The 18,330-nt window shown below is 41.2% G+C and overlaps 1 protein-coding gene, 1 non-coding gene and 1 pseudogene across 2 annotated transcripts in view; all 3 read right to left on the reverse strand.

Annotated features, from left to right (window-relative positions):
* Positions 1 to 18,330, reverse strand: part of NEDD9 (neural precursor cell expressed, developmentally down-regulated 9) — a 189,929-nt gene that overhangs the window by 94,271 nt on the left and 77,328 nt on the right. The window lies entirely within an intron of this gene.
* On the reverse strand, positions 8,302 to 9,493 carry LOC118981207 (survival of motor neuron protein-like; annotated as a pseudogene).
* On the reverse strand, positions 13,475 to 13,589 carry LOC118981281 (U5 spliceosomal RNA). Its single transcript, XR_005065317.1, has one exon. It is a non-coding gene; the product is annotated as a U5 spliceosomal RNA (small nuclear RNA).

The raw sequence follows: 18,330 nt of genomic DNA on the forward strand, positions 1-18,330 counted from the left end.
TGCAGCCTTTCCCACCCCACTCCCTCTCTTCTTCCCCCAAAGGCACACCACTCCTAAACCCCAAGGGACCCCATCAGACTTGGAATTGGCAGTTCCTCCTAGGCTTTTCCTAAACCTGCCGCCAAGGCCCCTTTTCTCTGACTTCTCAGTGAGCTGAAGCAGCTCAGCCTAGGCTTATTTCCCCACCTAGTCCCTCTCCTGTTGCTGCTTCTATCCTAGACCCTTCCTTTATTCACTGTCCCCAGGTTTAACAAGCATCTTCTAAAAGTCACCTAGACTCACATTGTGAAATCTTTCCTGCATGAAGTTAAGTACCCACACACAACCGCCTGGCCTTAGGCAGGCAGTGCTCTGAGCCGGGTCCCCTTCCGGTAACAGTATGACCTCAACACGTGACAGCATTCGCTGGAAGTGGGTACGGCTGATGCACTACGAGTGGGACCTAACACTTACACTTTCCAGTGGTAAAATTGAGGTGACAGTGATCTTTTCACCTTCCAATGCTCTGTCTCCCCTTCTGAACATAGGGTGGAGCAAAAGTATGGGAAATAATACAATAATTAACAAATAATAAGATAAGAATAAACTATTTTGTGCTCAACTGTAAACCTACTTTTGCCCCACCCTCTATTGTATGTATATTGTGAGACACCTGCCTTGGGCCCAGTGTCCAGTTGGCAGCTGGGGGACTAATGGACCAAGCAATGAATACAAACTGCCTTTATGGCACCATCAGTTTAGTGAAGTGACTGTACATGTATGTCCATATTATTAGCTGAGCATCTACCATGGTGATTAGTTTTAGAGCCAAAAAGATAGAAAGAGCATCACTCCTGCCTCCAAAGAATTTTTCATCTAGTTAGACAGAGAAACCTGAACAGATGCTTTGGAATCCAAAGAGGGAAATGAACAGAAGAGAATTACTTGAGGATTTCAGGGAAGACCACTTGGAGGAAACAGTACATCTGACAGAGGAATTGGGGGTGGGTGGATAAGTTGAGGTAATGGTACATGGAATAACTGAGAAACAGCAGTCACGCAGAGCTCCTCTTGGTTGACCTATTCCTAAGAGTCTAGAATTCTTTACAGATTTGGTTTCCCTGCTTCAGCAGACTTTGGCAGGACAGAGGGACCTGCCAGGCAGTGTGGGCCAGTCCCAGGATGCAGACTTTTGTAGCTGGATCTGGCTCTTAACTGTTAGCAGGTACAATCTGAGTTCTATTGGTGCTTCCCCACAGTCCCCAAGACAAGGACCCACAGAAGTGCATTCTGAACAGTTAAATGGTGGTTGCACCAGTAAAATAAAGCGCCCAGTATGCAGTGGGCGTAAATATACCCTAGAACTTTAAGAAATCAAGGCAAACAGTCTTTGGTTTCATACGCTTCATTTTCACAGTCTCGTTTTACATTCGCCCTCACTTCTGTGTCTGGAAGGGAAAACACAGATTCATTTCACTTTGATGCCAAGGACATAACAAGATCTGGAGCTTCATTGAGCAGCGAAGTTGTAGGTTGTTCATTCTAATGCTTTAATTCTCCTCCACCTTCCTTCCCCTCCTCCCCATTCTCACTTAGCCATTTTCTCCAGCTGTTGTCAGTAAAGAAATGATAAACACGCACATAGCTTAAGTATGACAATACTAAACAGAGCTTTCTTTGTGCTGCTGCTATATAAACCAGGCTCATGCATTGTAAAACCACAATGAGCGACAAGATGCTTCCCTTCCTTTGAAGCATATCTTTGGCTGGTTCTCCTATTGAGATATTTTTCCAAGCACTTCTTAGGTGGCCTGACCACAGAAGGTAGCTGTCATATCAATGCTCAGCCCAGTGAAGACCTAGCTTGTCAAATCAGGAGACTCCCCTGCTGGGAGTTTCCTTCCACTGGCCCTTCCTTCTTTCTTCCACTTCTCAAAGATTGCTCATTATGTCCCTGAAGCAAATGAGATCTAATCATTCCCCCCACCGCAAATCTTTCTTCCCTGGTCACAAATTGTGGCTTCTCCTAGCTGCTAAAGTCCAGTGGAAAGAAGGGAAGATTGTGGCAGAATTTCATATTAACATTCAGCACTTGACAAAAGCTATGATTGTTTTTTAAATTAAAACAAAATGAAATAGTCACCTCCTACTGTTGAGGTTTCTAGCTATAGCACAATTGAATGCAGGTTGATCTAGGTTTGCTTCTTATTCTGCCTTTCATTACAATGTTTTAAATTAAGGGTGCATGTGTGAGCACTGCACAAGAAAGGGGAGGAGAGCACCACCACCCGAAGGATTAACTTCAAGGTCACTAACTGGGAAAATTCCATTTTTCACTAATGGCAGGAGGTGTGCTTCCTCCCTCCCTATACTCAGGTGGCTTGGGCCCTTGCCTCTGCCTTGCACTGACCTTGACTTCCATAGACCCTGGAGGTGTGTGATGCAGGAGAAAGACCAAGTAATGAGGCAGTGGAGGAGTCTCCAAGTCAGGCAGAGAAAAGCCCTGCCTGGAAAGTGCATTTGGAAACACCACTCCTTTATTCCTGGCTTCATCCTATTCACACTCCATTGCACATTCTGCAGTGTGCAAAGGCAAGCACTGTTTATCCATACAGATACTGGATTGTTGATCCTTTTTTGTCTTCATAACATCTACTTAACTTTTATTTCTCTTCCCCCAGTTTTATTAATTTTCTTGGCCCTGAAACCACTGGCCTTGCCCATACCAAAACACTGACTCCCACAGCAGCGGGGCCTGGAGAATGCACAGATCCGTCACACAGCAGTCCTTGTTTTCCAGTCTTTGTTGTTAACAGATCATCACAGGGACTGCTGGCTTTGTGCTGGGATATGAAGAAAAGACATTCCTATTGCTTAATTTTTGCCTAATTTGACTCGACAAGAAAGCAGTTTCTTAGGGTTAGGAAAGGTAAAAGTTTATCGAAAGGAGTGACCAAGATATGATATTGCGAATTAAATAGCCATATGATTACCTACCTACCTTTCTTTATGTGAGTGTATTTTTAATAGATACATTCTTGAAAATGTGTAAGTTGAAATTTAAAAATTATTATAACTACTAATACATAGACTGTATTTAAGACTTTGGTTAAGTGAAAAAATAGTTTGTAAATGAATTATCCCTCTCTAATTTAGTTTCCACAAAATGAGTGTACAACCCTGGCTGGGTGGCTGAGTTGATTAGAGTATCCACTGTTCTGTACACAAAAAGGTTGTGGGTTTGATCCCTGGTCAGGGCACATACGGGAGGCAGCCAACTGATGTTTCTCTCTCACATCAGTATTTTTCTCTCTCTAAAATTAATAAATATATCCTCAGGTGAGGATTAAAAATCAATACTAAAATAATGCATATCTGTGAGTGATTCTTAGCACATTGTTCGACATGGCATTGCTCCCTGGGAAATTACTCTGTGTAGACAATCTGACCTCCATGGGTGTGACTCCAATGTGAGAGGAAACTGCTGTGGATGGAGACGCTGAAGTGTTCTGTCCACTTGTGTTGGATCTGTTCTGTCTTCACTAGCATTTTCCCAAGGTGAGCCAAAGAAATGAGGCCAATGACGTTAATGATGATGTTTTCCAAGCAAAATCCCAATGTCCTTTGAGATAAAATTCTTCAGTTCTTTCTACTTCAAGCCTGAGAAGCAGGTTACAGTTTGAGTTATATGGAATATACCCTAGTTTACATATAGCCTTGTCTTTCAGTTTTATGGGAGTAATAATGAAGTATTTATTAAAAAGGGAAATGATACAAGGTTAATAGTCTGGTCCTTATCTAGCCTGCCCAATCCTGAGGGAGTGTCTGTGCCATGTGCTCCAAAGGGCAGTAAAGGCCCTGGCCCTCCCAGTCTTCCCACACCAGGAAGAGATACCCCACTTCCCAGCTCAGGGATCAGCCCCTCAGTGCAAGTGTGTCTATGGCTGGTGCCACACTCTGGGCACTTCCGCTAGGGATGGTTATTGACACTGTAGACTGTCCTCCGTTTCTCACAGTCATTCTTAGTCTCATTCCTGCTTTCTAGGAATGTTAATGCTTATTATTCTCCACTTTTAAATAATCACTTATTTGATCAATTCACTTGTCCACCCCATTTGGGCCCGCTGGGCACAAATTACTGTGCTTCATAATGGAAATGCCAACCTGAATAAGACCCACTGCAAGAGGGCACAGTCTGCTGCGAAGGCCACCGTGTGCACAGGCAGCAAGCATAGCATGATGTGAGAGGTGCTGTGTAAGAAGCACGGGCGTAGCATCAAAGACACAAAGCAGGGGTCACTATGACAAATTAATGGTTTATTCATGTTAATGTTCATCACCATGAGCTAAAGACTAAGACATTCTTCAGAAACACTCATACTGCTCAGTATTGGACTCTGTCATTTGTTTGCTAGTGACATGTGTGGACAAATGTGGAGGGGTGTGTTTCTGGGAGGTATTGGCTTTGCTAAAGTAGTGCCCACTCTGAAAAAAACGAGAACTGAAAATATAAATCATATACTTCAACCTACCCAAACAGGAATTTAGTGAGTAATTTTACATAATTTCTATTTTAAAAAATTTAAACTATAGACATCATCTTAAGACATGTTTTCAGATACTGATGAATAAATCCTCAGTAAATTGGTGGATGTGTCATAAATTAAAAATGTCAACACACTAGATTTGGAAGTGGGAGACATTTCTCAGCCACCAAAATTATGCATGTAGAAACAGAGATGGATTAAGAAATATAGTCAAAATCTCACCAGTACCAATTGAAATGGAAATTACCTGGGTAGAAAATTACTCTTGCCCTGACCAACATGGCTCAGTTTGTTGTGTGTTGTCTTGCAAAGCAAAAGGTCCCTGGTTCAATTCCCAGTCAGGGCTTAGGTTCATTCCCCTATTGGGGATGTGCCAGAGGCAGCTGATTGATGTTCCTCTCTAGCATCAACATTTCTCTCCTTCTCTTTCTCCCTCCCTTCCCCTTTCTCTAAAAAGATAAAGACAGCCCTGGCTGGTGTGGCTCCGTGGATGAGCACCAGACTGCAAAGCAGAGGGTCACTGGTTTGATTCCCAGCCAGGGCACATGCCAAGGTTGCAGGCCAGGTTCCCGGTGTGGGGTGCACAAGAAGCAACCACACATTGAAGTTTCTCTCCCTCTCTTTCTCCATCCCTTCCCCTCTGGCTAAAAACAAATAAATAAAAGCTTTAAAAAAAGATAAATACACAATTTCATTTTAAAAAAAAGAAAATTACCTTGGTTAAGAGAAATGCTCATAATACAGATTTTTAACATGTAATTCAATTGTTTTTATTTATATACTACTTAACTGGCATTCATGCTATACCAGCTTGCATTCTTAGGGTGGGGTGGGGGAGGTCCTCCCTCCTTATCTAAAATGCAAGTTTCTTGAGGGCAAGGATTTATCGAACTCATAGGAACTGTGTGTTCAATGAGTGCTGTTATTTCTGCTACTGATGATTCTAGCCGACTCTGAGGCCACGTCAGTAGTTAAAATTCTGCCAACTCAAATCTTACCAGGCCTTTTAAAAGTTCAATTTTCATTTCTTTCTGGGAGCGTTGGCACCAACATTATGGTGCTTTTGCTTCAGGGTACCTAAGTATTGAGAAGGGAAGAGAAGGCGGTTACGAGTTCTCTTTTTACTTAGAAGAGCCTGAGAGTAACATTTGCCAAACCTCCAAAGGGAAATGGGACAAACTGTGGCTATTATTATATGTGTATGTGATGGAAAGCATGAATCCAAAGGAATTTGGAATGGAGTAATAAGGGCGAATATTTTAATTAAGTCTAGCAAAGGAATAGAATATCTAATCATAGAATCTGGAAAAAAACTTGAGGCTATAAATGAAAATAGGGTCACAGCAGGGTCTTCAGTACAACTAAGCGTGTACATCAGCACAGTATAAAAAGTTCCAGAAGCATCCAGGCATGAATCTGAAAGTTAATAATTTTCATTTGCAGTATTATGGACACAGGGGTAAAACATGAAAAGGAAACTATCACCTTGCACAGGTGTCTATGGGAAAGACCACTTGTCAATCTGTGCACCTTCTCTTACCTCCTGTACCTGGGACGGAAGCTCTTGGAAGATGGGGACTTCTGCTTCTACTTATGCCACTCTGTACTTGATAGGTAATGAGGCCCCAGTGACAGTTTTGGAGGGCAAAGGTAAACACAGCCCACAGCTGTGACTTTAGAAAGTGGGAGGTTGAAGACTGAACACTTTATCAGATGAAAGGTCAACATTCATGAGTGAGAAGGAAGAGGTGATGTTTGGGGTTGGGGAGGCGATGGTGGAAACATTCCAAAGTGTGCTGCAAGTCAGGCTTAGGAATGTGTTTCAATTAGTAAAGGGAGTGAGCTGGGAGTTCTCTCTTCTATGCACATGGGCAGGGGTGGAAAGGAGATGAAGAAGAACAAGTGAGGAAAAGGTTCAGGGAGGAACATGAACAATTCCATGGGGATGAAGTGCTTTGTGCTAAGCCCTGAAATACCCAACAAGTGTATGACAATTTTTAAAATTAAACTTTTGCTCACAGCAATATCGAAACATTTCAGTTTGGTACAAAAAATCTGTTATCAGGGCATCTTTCTTCCAGAATGAGTGTGGCTTGAGGGGCAATTCTACAGCTAAGCTATATAAAGTTTGCCTGCTCTAGGGCAAAAGTCCTTTCTCTGATGACTTCCCCCCACTCAAGATAATGACAGCTAACTGTGCTGAGTACTCTCCATTTACCTTCCCACCCATTCAAATTTTTCATTCCTCCCCTTTTTGTGCGCTGTGCTTCTTGAAGCTGATCTTGATTAGAAGCTGGAAGAAGAGAAAGGTCAGGATATTTCTTCCCTACTTCTTTGCCTCATCCAGGGCAATTGCTGTGTTTCTCCACAGACTTAGCCTTCACTGGGTTCCTCTAACACAACTTTTTCCCCTTCCAGCTTAGGCTAGCAATAGCTTCTCATTGTTACTGCAACACCCCTGGTTTATTCCTTTAGCTCTGCCCACACTTCTGTCTCTCCACCTTGACTATCTGAAGTGAATTTTGTCTTTTGCCAAAACTGATATCACTGATATTGTGCCAGGCTCTATTCTCAGTCCTCTGTGTGCATAGACCTATATAATCCCATCAACACTGTATTGATGAGACTGAGGCACAAGAAGGTTCAGACACTTGCTCAAGGTAACACAGTAAGTGGCTGAGTCAAGGTTTCAACCTAGGCAGTTAGTTCTAAATTCTGACCACTTCACCACTGATCCATTCTACCTCTCTTTGAGCTTTCATCACTTCCTGGAGCACAGCTAAGCATGAGAAAGTAGATACAAAGAGTTCTAATACTAGTTCATATACTAAAGCTTACAGGTTTATGTACTGACACTTATTCACAGGAAAATCTCTCAGGTCATAATTAACACTTATGTTTCATTCTAATAAATTTCGGATTTCCTACCCAAGTGGTTCTCAACCCTGGTTGCACAACAGAATCGCCTGGGGTGTTTTAAACCATCCAAATGCCCAGGTCATGCCCAGAATAGTGAAATTAGAACAGTGGAAATGGGACACAGCAATGGATAGTTTTTAAACTCCCAGATTTTAGCATGCAGTCAAAAATTGAGAACAATTGTGCTAGCACATAGTAGTTTTTACTCGAAGGCAAAGATTATAGGTGGACAGGCCTGGAGCTATAAATAAAGAGTAACAGCTGACAGCTACACAAAGGGAGGGCAAAGAGAAGCTATGGAGAATTTTTGCTAGAACAAGCTTCTGCCCAACCCTTGAAAAAAGGTCATGATCTGGGTTCACTTAATGTCTGCACAAATTGCTCCTGTGTCTGAGGACAGCTTGCTCTTTTCTATTATTACATGATGACAATTGTCCTGGGTCACTTTGAAAATTTTTTTCATTTATTTGTAAAAGCATTAATTAAAAAGCTTAAAATACTAAGAAAGTTACAACATACAAATGTGCTTAATAGTGATATTGACAGATTGACTTTTCTGTACTACATGTGACCTTGAGTTTCTTTTAACCACTTGCATTTCCATGTTCAGTTATTCAGACTGATTATTCCCTAGAAACACCTGGCAGATTATTAAACATGAGTCACATGCACCAAGGGCAAATGCAAATGATTACAAATCAGCCAAGTGTTCATGAAGAAAAGGATGAAAACTGTTAATATTGACCAGGCCATATCAAAATACCCTTCTCCTTGGGAGAGAGCGGCACCTATCAAATAATATTGTAGGAACTGCTCCTTAATTAAAATGTGAGCATCTTCCCTTTTTTTGATTTGCTTGAAACCCATATGCTAACGAGTGTGAGGGCCACTCATGTACCAAGAGGTTAACATACTTTCCAAAGCGTCATGATCATTGAGAAAACTTGGACTTATGGGAGGTGGTGGTGGGGTTATTGGTGGTTCAGGAGGAAATGGAAGCAGCTAGCATGATAGGAAGGGTGGTACTAGTGGTGGGGTGGTGGTGGTTGTGGTGAGCCATTGAATTTTAGACTTGGTTTCCTGGTCCCTGTCCTGATCTTGGGGGTGGAGGAGGGAGGGTGGAGGAGGGAGAAAAGAGTTCTACAGAGAAGCTTTCCACTTGATGTTATCTGGTTTATTTCCAGGATACCTGGAGGAATTCTCATTTCCTTCTGTTGAAATTTGATTTTCATTTTCATTTTGAAGGGCATGCTGTTTTATATAATTAGCTACTTTAGACTTCGGGGAAAGTAGATCAGACAGATTTTGCTCCTATTTCCATAGCCAGTATAAACCACAACAGTTTTCTCTCTAAAATCAGTTGAAGCTGCCTTCTGAGCAAATGGCAAAACATTTGTCACCAACTTTCCACTGCTTCAAAGGACCTGTGGTATTCTCTTTCTGGTTCTTATGCTCTCTAGCAGGTGTTCTTTTAGTTGTGCCTTTCGGTTTATCATAAGCTTCAGCAACGTCACCATTCTTTAGAGCACACTTAAATGAAGCCACAACTTTACTGTAAGTTTTATCAGTGCTGTATCATTCCAAACATCACAACTGTCACTCGGTCCTGTACCACGTGGAACAGCACTGAGTCCTCCTGCTTACAGACTGCTTAACAGTGCTCAGGCCACCACTGCCTCCTTTTCCCATCGTCACGGCGAGGCTAACGCTGAGTGTGCAAACGGGCTGCCTGCCTCCCTGAGTCACTTTAAAAGGTAGATTTATTGTTCACATACTTTGTTACTCAAGGAAATATACAGCTTTTAGAAAGATTCTCACTCCCAAAGATGATAGCATTGAGGTTATTCTTAAATAGGTAAACTTTAGATGTCTGGAAGAGTCACTTAAAATAAGCTACTTCTTACTGGTCTGTAATAGGTCAAATAAAAGAAATTGTTGCATGAAGCAAATGTTTATCAAATGCTCCCACCTGCTGACCTTTAGCAGAAGCTAAGTTCACCTGCTCTTGATTCTTGGTCATAGTTGATGTTTACCAATTTTTCAGCCATAACGTGGGTGATCAGACAAACAGGGTGGTGTCAGTGGCTGCTTTTCCAGGAAATGGTTCCAGCACGAGGAAAGTGCAAGCTTCGGTATCTAAATGCCAGACACAGCTTCCTGTGGTCATGGTGGGTCATTTCCTTTGGACGTGGGTTGAAATAGTCCAACAGTCTTTTCTGGGCAGAAAACCAAAGAACTTTGATTTTTTTTTCTTATGTTTCTTGTGGCTGGTCTTGTTTACTTGCTTGCCTGCAAAGAGTTGATGTTGGGAAGCGATAATAGTGTGGGCTGATGAGTGGCTGGCACTGGTCCACTGCAACCTAGCCATACTTCCTACCCTCGCTGTCAGCTCAGGAGTTGGGGTGTTGACCAAGGGGAAATTCAACAATGGCCATTCCAAGCATAAACCAAGAGCCCCTCGATGCTTACCTGCCTCAGTCCTGCATCTTCACTTCTACTAACTCCTCCCCTTCCTGCTCTCAATGGCCTCTACTGCTCTTTTTCATTAGCTCACCCTGAAAAGAAAGATTTCAGCCCAGGTGCACAGGGAGATCTTCAGGGTGGGGATTCCAGGGAAGATCCTACACAGCAGCCTTGCAGACTCAGCTCCTGTTGAGTTTTTCATCATCCGCACTATTGACATTTGGGACCATATTAATCTTTGCTGTGGGGCTGTTCTGTGCATTGTAGAATGTTTAGCAGCATCCCTGGCCCCTACCCACTAAATGCCAGGAGCAGGCAGACCCTACCCAAAGTTGTGACAATGAAATGTCTCCAGACATAGCCAATATCTCCTGGGGGCAAAATCACCCCTATCTAAAAACCATTCTACTAAGGAAAAGACAGTGGATATCCTAACTGTCACTCTCTGTCAGACACTGGGATTAAGAAGTAAACTAAAGTCTCAGTGACTTTCGCTCCAGCACTCAGCTGTGAGATGTGTGGACTGTTGTCTCTATGTGTGGTGCTGTTGTGAGGATGAGGTAATAGATCCTCACTGTTGTGAGGATTCGGTATGGAACCCTTGGCTTGACTGGGAGATTTCCTGCAGTCAGAGTTGTCCCAGGGTGAAATGACTGGCATCGGTAGTGGCTGGTCTCCCCTTATGGGGCAGGCTGGATCTCTTCTTTTATAAAGATTTTATTTATTTATCTTTAGAAGGGAAAGGAAGGAGAGAGGGAGAGAAATATCAGTGTATGGTTGCTTCTTGTGAGTCCCCTGCTGGGAACTGGCCTGCAACCCAGGCATGTGCCCTGACTGGGAATCGAACTGCGATCCTTTTGTTCGCAGGCCTCTGCTCCATCCACTGAGCTATACCAGCCAGGGCTGGATATCTTTTACTTGCCCCTCCAGAACCATCTTCACCTTTTTCTGCCCTGCTTTGTGCCCAGAGTCTCATCTGTAGGGACTCTGTTGATAGGCTCCCTTGCCTTCTGGTGTCTAGTTGGAGAGAGATTGGAAGTGAAGCTTTGGGTTCATTTATTCCCCAGGCCTCCTCATCTTGCAAGGCTGCTATAAGCTTACTATGCCCCTTGACATAGGTCTGAACTTCTGTTGGGTGGCAATTCTTCAGAGTTCTCTGTCACCCCAGGCCCAGGAAGTTGTCTCTGGTACTAACCTGATTGTTGCATTACCCTATGGTCTCACTGTGCTCTGTCGTCACTCATAGCTGGTCCTGGCTTCAATTCATCTGCATTCTTATTAAATTAGGATAATTGGAATATGCCATGTATTTTCTGCTGGGACCTTGTCTAACACACAAAGTCATGGGGATTTTGTATTGAGAATCATGGATTTTCAAAGTCTCTTCTGACCCCAGGTTCTATGTTGCTATGGGAGGCACAGGTGAGCAATCAAGCAGTTGCTCCAACACTAACCTGAGGAAAGCAAACTTCTCATTTGGCTGAGAGATAATGCACATTTATTCATAACCTGCTGCTGTATCTGTATCATTGCTATGGAGGAAAGGGCACATTTAGAATGCCAAGCACTTGTATTGGGGACAGTATGGGTTACTAACCCAAGAACCAACCCTTTAATTCTTTCTCTCTCACAGAATCCTGAGTCTTTTCACTCTCAGAATGGCCATGTCCTTCAGGGTCTCTGTTCCTCAAACCCAGAGTGTGAATGTTGATTTATAACATTCTCCCTACCAGGATTAGTTTAGGCATGGGTTGTGCCACAGTCTGGTTCATTTGAAAGCAAGTTCTTCAGAGGAGTTACTGGTGAAGTTTCCTCACCCTTGAAAAGATATGCAATGCAAGTCTGTCCCCTTTATCCCACCTCTAGACACTGTGAGAGAGTACAACATCTGGAGCTGCCATCTTGCCTTTATGGAAATAGCAGAGTCCAAAGGTGAAGTCCTTGATGACATCTTTGAGCCAATGAATTAACCAAACTCACAACTACTCTTCTTCCAGAGTTATATTATGTGACATGATAGACATTCTCATTGTTTAAGCTACTTTTAATTGAGATTTCTGTTACTTGGCCTGCAGCCTGAAGCACCTTAACACATCGTTCCAGGTATTTATTTCACTTAGTCCAGTAATACATTTTACAGATTAAAAATGCCACCTTAACATCTCAGCTGCTTTTGCTCATTCTCTCCTTAAAACACTTTTTAAATTTGGCTTCCCTGTTCCTGTACTCTCCAGATTTGACCTCTGCCCCGTTGGCTATTCTTTCTTTCTTTTCTTGGATCCTCCTCCTACTGCAACTCTTCTCATGACTAGAAACAGTCGCCACATGGGTGGCCACATGCAGTCCCCAAAAATTTATGCCAACACTGATGATTCCAAGTCTAAAACTATAAAACATCTAGAAGAAAATATAGAAGAAAATGTTTTGATCTTGGGTTAAGCGAAGATTTCTTAGATACCACTCCAAAAGCAAAGTCCATAAAAGAATAAATTAATAAGTAGAACTTATCAAAGTTAAAAATGTCTGCTTTGTTAAAGACCCTGTTAATAGAATAAAGACAAGCCAGAAACTGGAAGAAAATATTTATAATACATGTGTATATCTGACAAAGTAATTGCATCCAGGATAAATTTTAAAAAGTCTCAAAACTCAATAATAAGGAAAAAACTAATTTACAAAACGGACAAAATATATGAACAGATATATTTTACAAGGCATACAAATGACAAATAAGCACATGGAAAGATATTCAACATCATTAATCATTAGGGAAATGCAAAGTAAAACCATGATAAAATACCACAACACACCTATTAGAATGGCTAGGATTAAAAGAAAAATCTGATTATACCAAGTGTTGGCCAGGATGTGGAGAAACTGGAACTCTCATATGTTGCTGATGGGAATCTAAAATGGTACAACCACTTTGGAACCTGTTTATTAGTTTCTCAGAAAGTTAGGCACACACACACACTATGACCTAGTCATCTATTCCTGTGTTTACCCAAGAGAAAAGGAAGCACATGTCTGTAGAAAGACTTTTACATAAATTTTCACGGAGCTTTATTACTAATTGTCCCAAACTGGGAATAACCCCAGTATATATCAACAGAAAAATGGATAAATATACTGGAGTCCACCTATACAATAAATTCTACTCAGCAAAAATGAAAAGAAATTAACTATTGATATATGCCACAGCACAGATGAGAACCAAAATAATTACACTGACTAAAAGAAGCCACAAAACAAAAATATGTACTGTGGTTCATTTAAATAAATTTCCAGAAATTACAAACAGATATATAATGACAGAAAGCAAATTGATGGTTTCCTGGGGATGGAATGGGAGTAGGAAGGGACAGAAGATGAGATTGTCAAGGTCATGAGGAAACTTTTTGGGTTGATAATTGTGTCCATTATCTTGATTGTGGTGATGGTTTTATAGGTGTATACATATGTCAACATTATAAAAACATACACTTTAAATACATGTAGTTTACATATGTCAATTATACCCCAAGAAAGCTATTTTAAAAACCCAAGTAGTTAACTTCTTTTTTTTAAGCCCTGAAACTGCAAGCCTTCAAAAAATTGGATAAAAACTCAGAACTGTTACTCTCATGGAAATCTTTAGGAAAAGGTGAAAGATTTGTATGATCTGAAGAGAAACCAGAGTATCCAAGTAGTTAACTTCTATGGACATGGGTTTATATGTATATGACAGGCCGGCATGAAGAAATAAGAGTATATGAACCTTTCTCCCTAGACATGCAGGGGAAACAGGCAGACACACACATACACACGTAACACACTAATCAAAAATCTTGTAGAGACTAGGGTTAATACTCTCAAGTTTTTATGCCATATTTTTCATTGCCTTTAGCTTTGTTTTCTGTGTACTGTCTTACATATTCCTGAAATTCTGTAGTAGGGCCTTCTGACTTTACTTTCACCACAACAGATTTTATGTGAAATCTAAGGCTTCAAGTGAACAAGATTCCAGACAGAGTTGTGAGGTAGAAAGTAAAGAAGAAACAGGGGTAAGACGCTAACCTATTACCTGGCAAGTGAGAGGTGTCACTTAACCTTTCACCTCTGGAAGCTGATTTTGTAATGAGCTGTCACTGTATTTATCACCTAACAATTACTGCAACTGGATAAAGTGTGAAAAACCTGGAAAACATTAGCCTGTCAACTACACTGGTATCTTTGATAAAGTTGTCTATGGCGGGGTCCCAGATACAGTTGAAAATCTGCACATGGCCTGTTAAAATGGTTTAGTATCTTTCCATCCCTCTGTTCTGCACACTGCTTCTGGCTTACAATATGGCAACTGTTTTGTCAGGCCAGTAAAGGAAGTCATGTTATTAGAACATCGTGATCTTGATTTTCTATATGGTTCAAAATTACATGTGGCTGGTTCAGCTGTAGTTCAGGAAGAGCACAGAGTAAAGGCAGACCTCTTACTCGGTAACATTACTGTCTGCCTAGGTGTACCCCATAAGGTGGTGTTTAAGTTGAAGAATATACCATGGTCTAAGGTCTGTTAGTTTCACAAAAGTGATTTTGTTGGCATGTTTAAGGTGGAACCAGCTCACAGCATCAATACAATTACAGTAATTTAAAATAATAATACAACGCGCAAGTAGACAAGAAGGCTTTGAGGCAGCTCTGTCAATAGACTTACTATATGAGGAGCCAAATTATCACAAGGTTGTTTGTTGTCTACAGAATAAGTACAAAGGCTTTTACTTGATCTTAGAATATTACTGTCAATGGCTTGAGGCACACTTACCCACAAAAGGAATAGTCTTGCCAAGTGCTTTGGTTCCCGATATGCTTTGGTGAACACTGCCAAGATAGTCTTTCCTAAATCTTCAAGGTTGACGGGCTCTGCCATCCAGAGAGTCTCTACGACCCTCTGATTCTTTTTATTACTTCCTTGGCTAACCAACTCCTTCTGTTCACATAGCTTTTATCCAGACAGGCATGACATAGCCACTTGATTTTCTGTTCACTGACTTACAACCACATGTAAATCTTCCTTATTATTTTACCCCCAGATCAATGGGACTGCAGTTTGAGATGCTCCTCCAGACTTCTATTTTATATATAAATGAATGGCTCCTTGGCTTCCTTCTGCAATTGGCTAATTATATCCATTTTGTTTTACTAGTTTGCATGCATTTTATATTAAATTTTCCTAGTTTAATTCTGAAAGCTAACTTAGTTCAAGGTTTTGGAGATACCTACCTGGACTGCCTCTATCCCTTCTGTCCCCCATTCTGACCATTGATTTGAGCCCAAGCTTGGTGGCAACCTAACCTGTGATTCAGTAAACCCATTAGTTTAACTGGCTGCAATATCACTGTCAATAAACTGGGCACAATATTCCCTCAACTTATAAGGATACAATTTCTTTTAAAGAGGGGAAACAGTGGACACAGAATGAAGAGAATGAGATAGAAAGATTAAAAATGAATGCACATATAATTAAATTCTTTGCTATTTTAATGTCTGATCTATACATGTATGAAATGAGATTATATTTTGGGAAAAGACAGCTAAATAAAGTAGTGTAATCTGGCACTGCTGTAAATCCAATTTCTATTATCATTGTTATCTGGCTTTATGTGATAAGAAATGTTTAGATTAAATCAACACCTTAATTTTCCAGTGGCAGATCTAATTTTTGTTTCCTATTCCCTCCCTAGCTGTTATAATGGGAGAAGGGAGACTGCAGGATGTTAAACAGTTCACCTAAAGGGCCTTAAAACTAATTGAACTACTATGCAGCCTTTAACTACTCAATATCATATCTCCAGATTAAAAATTTAAAGTTCAGGAAAAAATCCAGATATACAACCTTTGTAATGATAAAGTCGGACTTTAGAGAAATAGGATGTAACTAAGTGTTCAATAGACACTGATGTAGATGGTCAGAGGTGAGGCAAAGTTTTACCCAGATCCGCACAGAGGGGTGTTGGCCACTAGTGGAGCCTGGCTCTTCAGACGGCTTTCAGAGCCCACAGAGGCGACCATCCTCATCTGCACCCATTTTCTTATTCTTTATCAGGTATTGTTTTGGAGTTCTGTTTCTTCTCACATTTGATCTCAACTATGAAGAGCACAAGCTTTCAAGATGTATTTTTTACGAGGCAATGTAATGGCTGCACATCAGGCTGAGATCATTCGAAATTGTTCTCCCAATAAAATTCTGTCTCCACCCTTTCGTCTATCTTCAGAGAATCAAGCACAAAATGCAACCTTAATAGGTGACTTCTGGCCTCTAAACAAAGTATTACAGGGTATTCTGTTTCTATTTTTCTTGACTTTCTGCAAAGTAATTTTATATCCCTTAGGGGCCAAGAGGCATTTCCTGTGATTAGGATTTGCTACTGGCACTTGCTTTTTGAAATATTCATCTGTCCAGCTCTCAGACTGAGAGGACAGCACGGGAACTGTGTGTTTCTGAGCAGGATGGCCACAGTCCCCCCCATCTTGGAACCCTGATTGGAAAGATCTAGAAACAATGCTCCAACTGTACCTTGAGATTTCTGGAATCAATAGAAATGGACAAGAGGACTCTTGGCTAGCACTGAGCTGAATCATCACTGATTAGCTGTGTGTAACCTATGTTCTCTGGGTCTTGGTTGCTTCAATTAAAAAAAAACTTAAGGGGGATTGAAAGTAAGGAGCACCTAAGGTTTCTCTGAGGTAAACCCTATTAGCATCTTTGCACTTCTCTACATTTCTCAGCCTTCTTTTGGCCAATAGAATGTTCATGGAAGTGATTGACTCCACTTTTCCTGGCCTGCTCTGTACAATGTCCCATATTCCCTCTCTTCTTATCTAAACTGCTGGGAGTGAAGGACACTGAGATGGTGGGGCCACATGATTGAAGAAAACTAGATCCCTGAGGATAGCTGTACATTGACTATCACAGGAGTACGAAATAAACTGTGCTGTACTAAGCTCCTGAGATAATAGTGTTCACTTGTTACTGCAGCTTACTTCACACTAACTCATGTGTTCTTTCAGCTCTAAAATTCTGTGTTTTGAAGGAATGGCAGAGAATAGTGCAGAGGTGGAAAGAAAGCTGGACACAGGAAGGACACACGAGATGTAAACCTACTGTTAAATTGGATTTCTTACTCAAAGATGCTTCTCTAAATGAGCCAGTGTAAAGACCAAGGGGATTCTGGATAGCACTTCAAGGAGAGAGGTATGTGGTTCTTTTTAGTGTAACAGTGACTCTGTGCACATTATAAGGTCCTGGTCAAAATTGGAGAAATGTTTTCTTAAAAATAGAAGAAAGCTCCCATCTCCCTCACTGCTGTGTGGCTCAGTTGGTTGGACATCCTGCAAACTTAAATGTTACTGGTTCAACATGTCTGTGTTGCAGGTTCGGTCCCCTTTCAGGAGGGGGGCACATGTGAGAAGCAACCAATCAATGTCTCTCGCTCATGTCAAAGTTCTCCTCCCTCTCTTTCTCCCTCCCTTCCCCTTCTCTAAAAAATATTTAAAGATCTTAAAAAATATAATATAGGCAAACTGTGGAAATATGATGAGATAAATCTCCTTTATCAATGAGCAAACCCAGAATGGGTCTAAAACAAAAATCTCAGATTTCTGCACTTGTGATGTTTATATGGAGATGGTGAGTGCAGAGCCGCCCTAGGCTTCTTGATGATTGTAATACAATATTTTTTGTTGTGATTTTTGAAGAAATCTTTTTCTGTGACATGGAAAGTAATTAGATTGGGTAGATACTGATCATTTGGGGAAAATAGACTGTTACTTTCATATTCTTAGTTTAATCCTTTTTCCATATGGGTTCACACAGATAACATTTTCACCTTGACAAATTTTTACTGACTGAAAGTACCATTTTCAAGAAATCCCCAAAGCTTCATATTTTAGAATAAATGAGGCCTCTCCATGGGAAAAAAAAAGCCACAGAAGACACTGGGAAACCACATGGCCCATGTTAAATCAGGGAAGACGTCTGGTACGGATGTGAAATCCCATCTATGCTCAGGGCTCACTTTCTGTGTTCCAGCTCCTGTTTACTTTCTGGACCTTGGTCAGTGTCTTTCTGACAGTATAATTTCTGTACAATGCAGCTGGGCTTTGGGACCCATAATCAAAAGCAGAAAGCCTTCAGCAGTCCCATGCAGGGAGCTCAATTTTACTTGGTTTAAATGAGAAGGTTACATCTCCATCCAGATGGGCCTCTGTGCAGGCCCGATGAGTCTCACACCTGCAGGACATTTCATCTTTGAGTGTGCTTTCCAGTTACCAGATACACTCAGGGGATCCACTCCCCTCTAAAAATCCCTGTCTGTCCTAAATTACCTTGTAGTTAAAACTAACACCTCAATAAAACCACATCTTAGAAAGGAGAATTAGTTTGATT

Source organism: Sturnira hondurensis, unplaced genomic scaffold (genome assembly GCF_014824575.4).
Source record: "Sturnira hondurensis isolate 20B ecotype Veracruz unplaced genomic scaffold, ASM1482457v3 Scaffold0023817, whole genome shotgun sequence".
In the NCBI taxonomy this organism is placed as follows: domain Eukaryota; kingdom Metazoa; phylum Chordata; class Mammalia; order Chiroptera; family Phyllostomidae; genus Sturnira; species Sturnira hondurensis.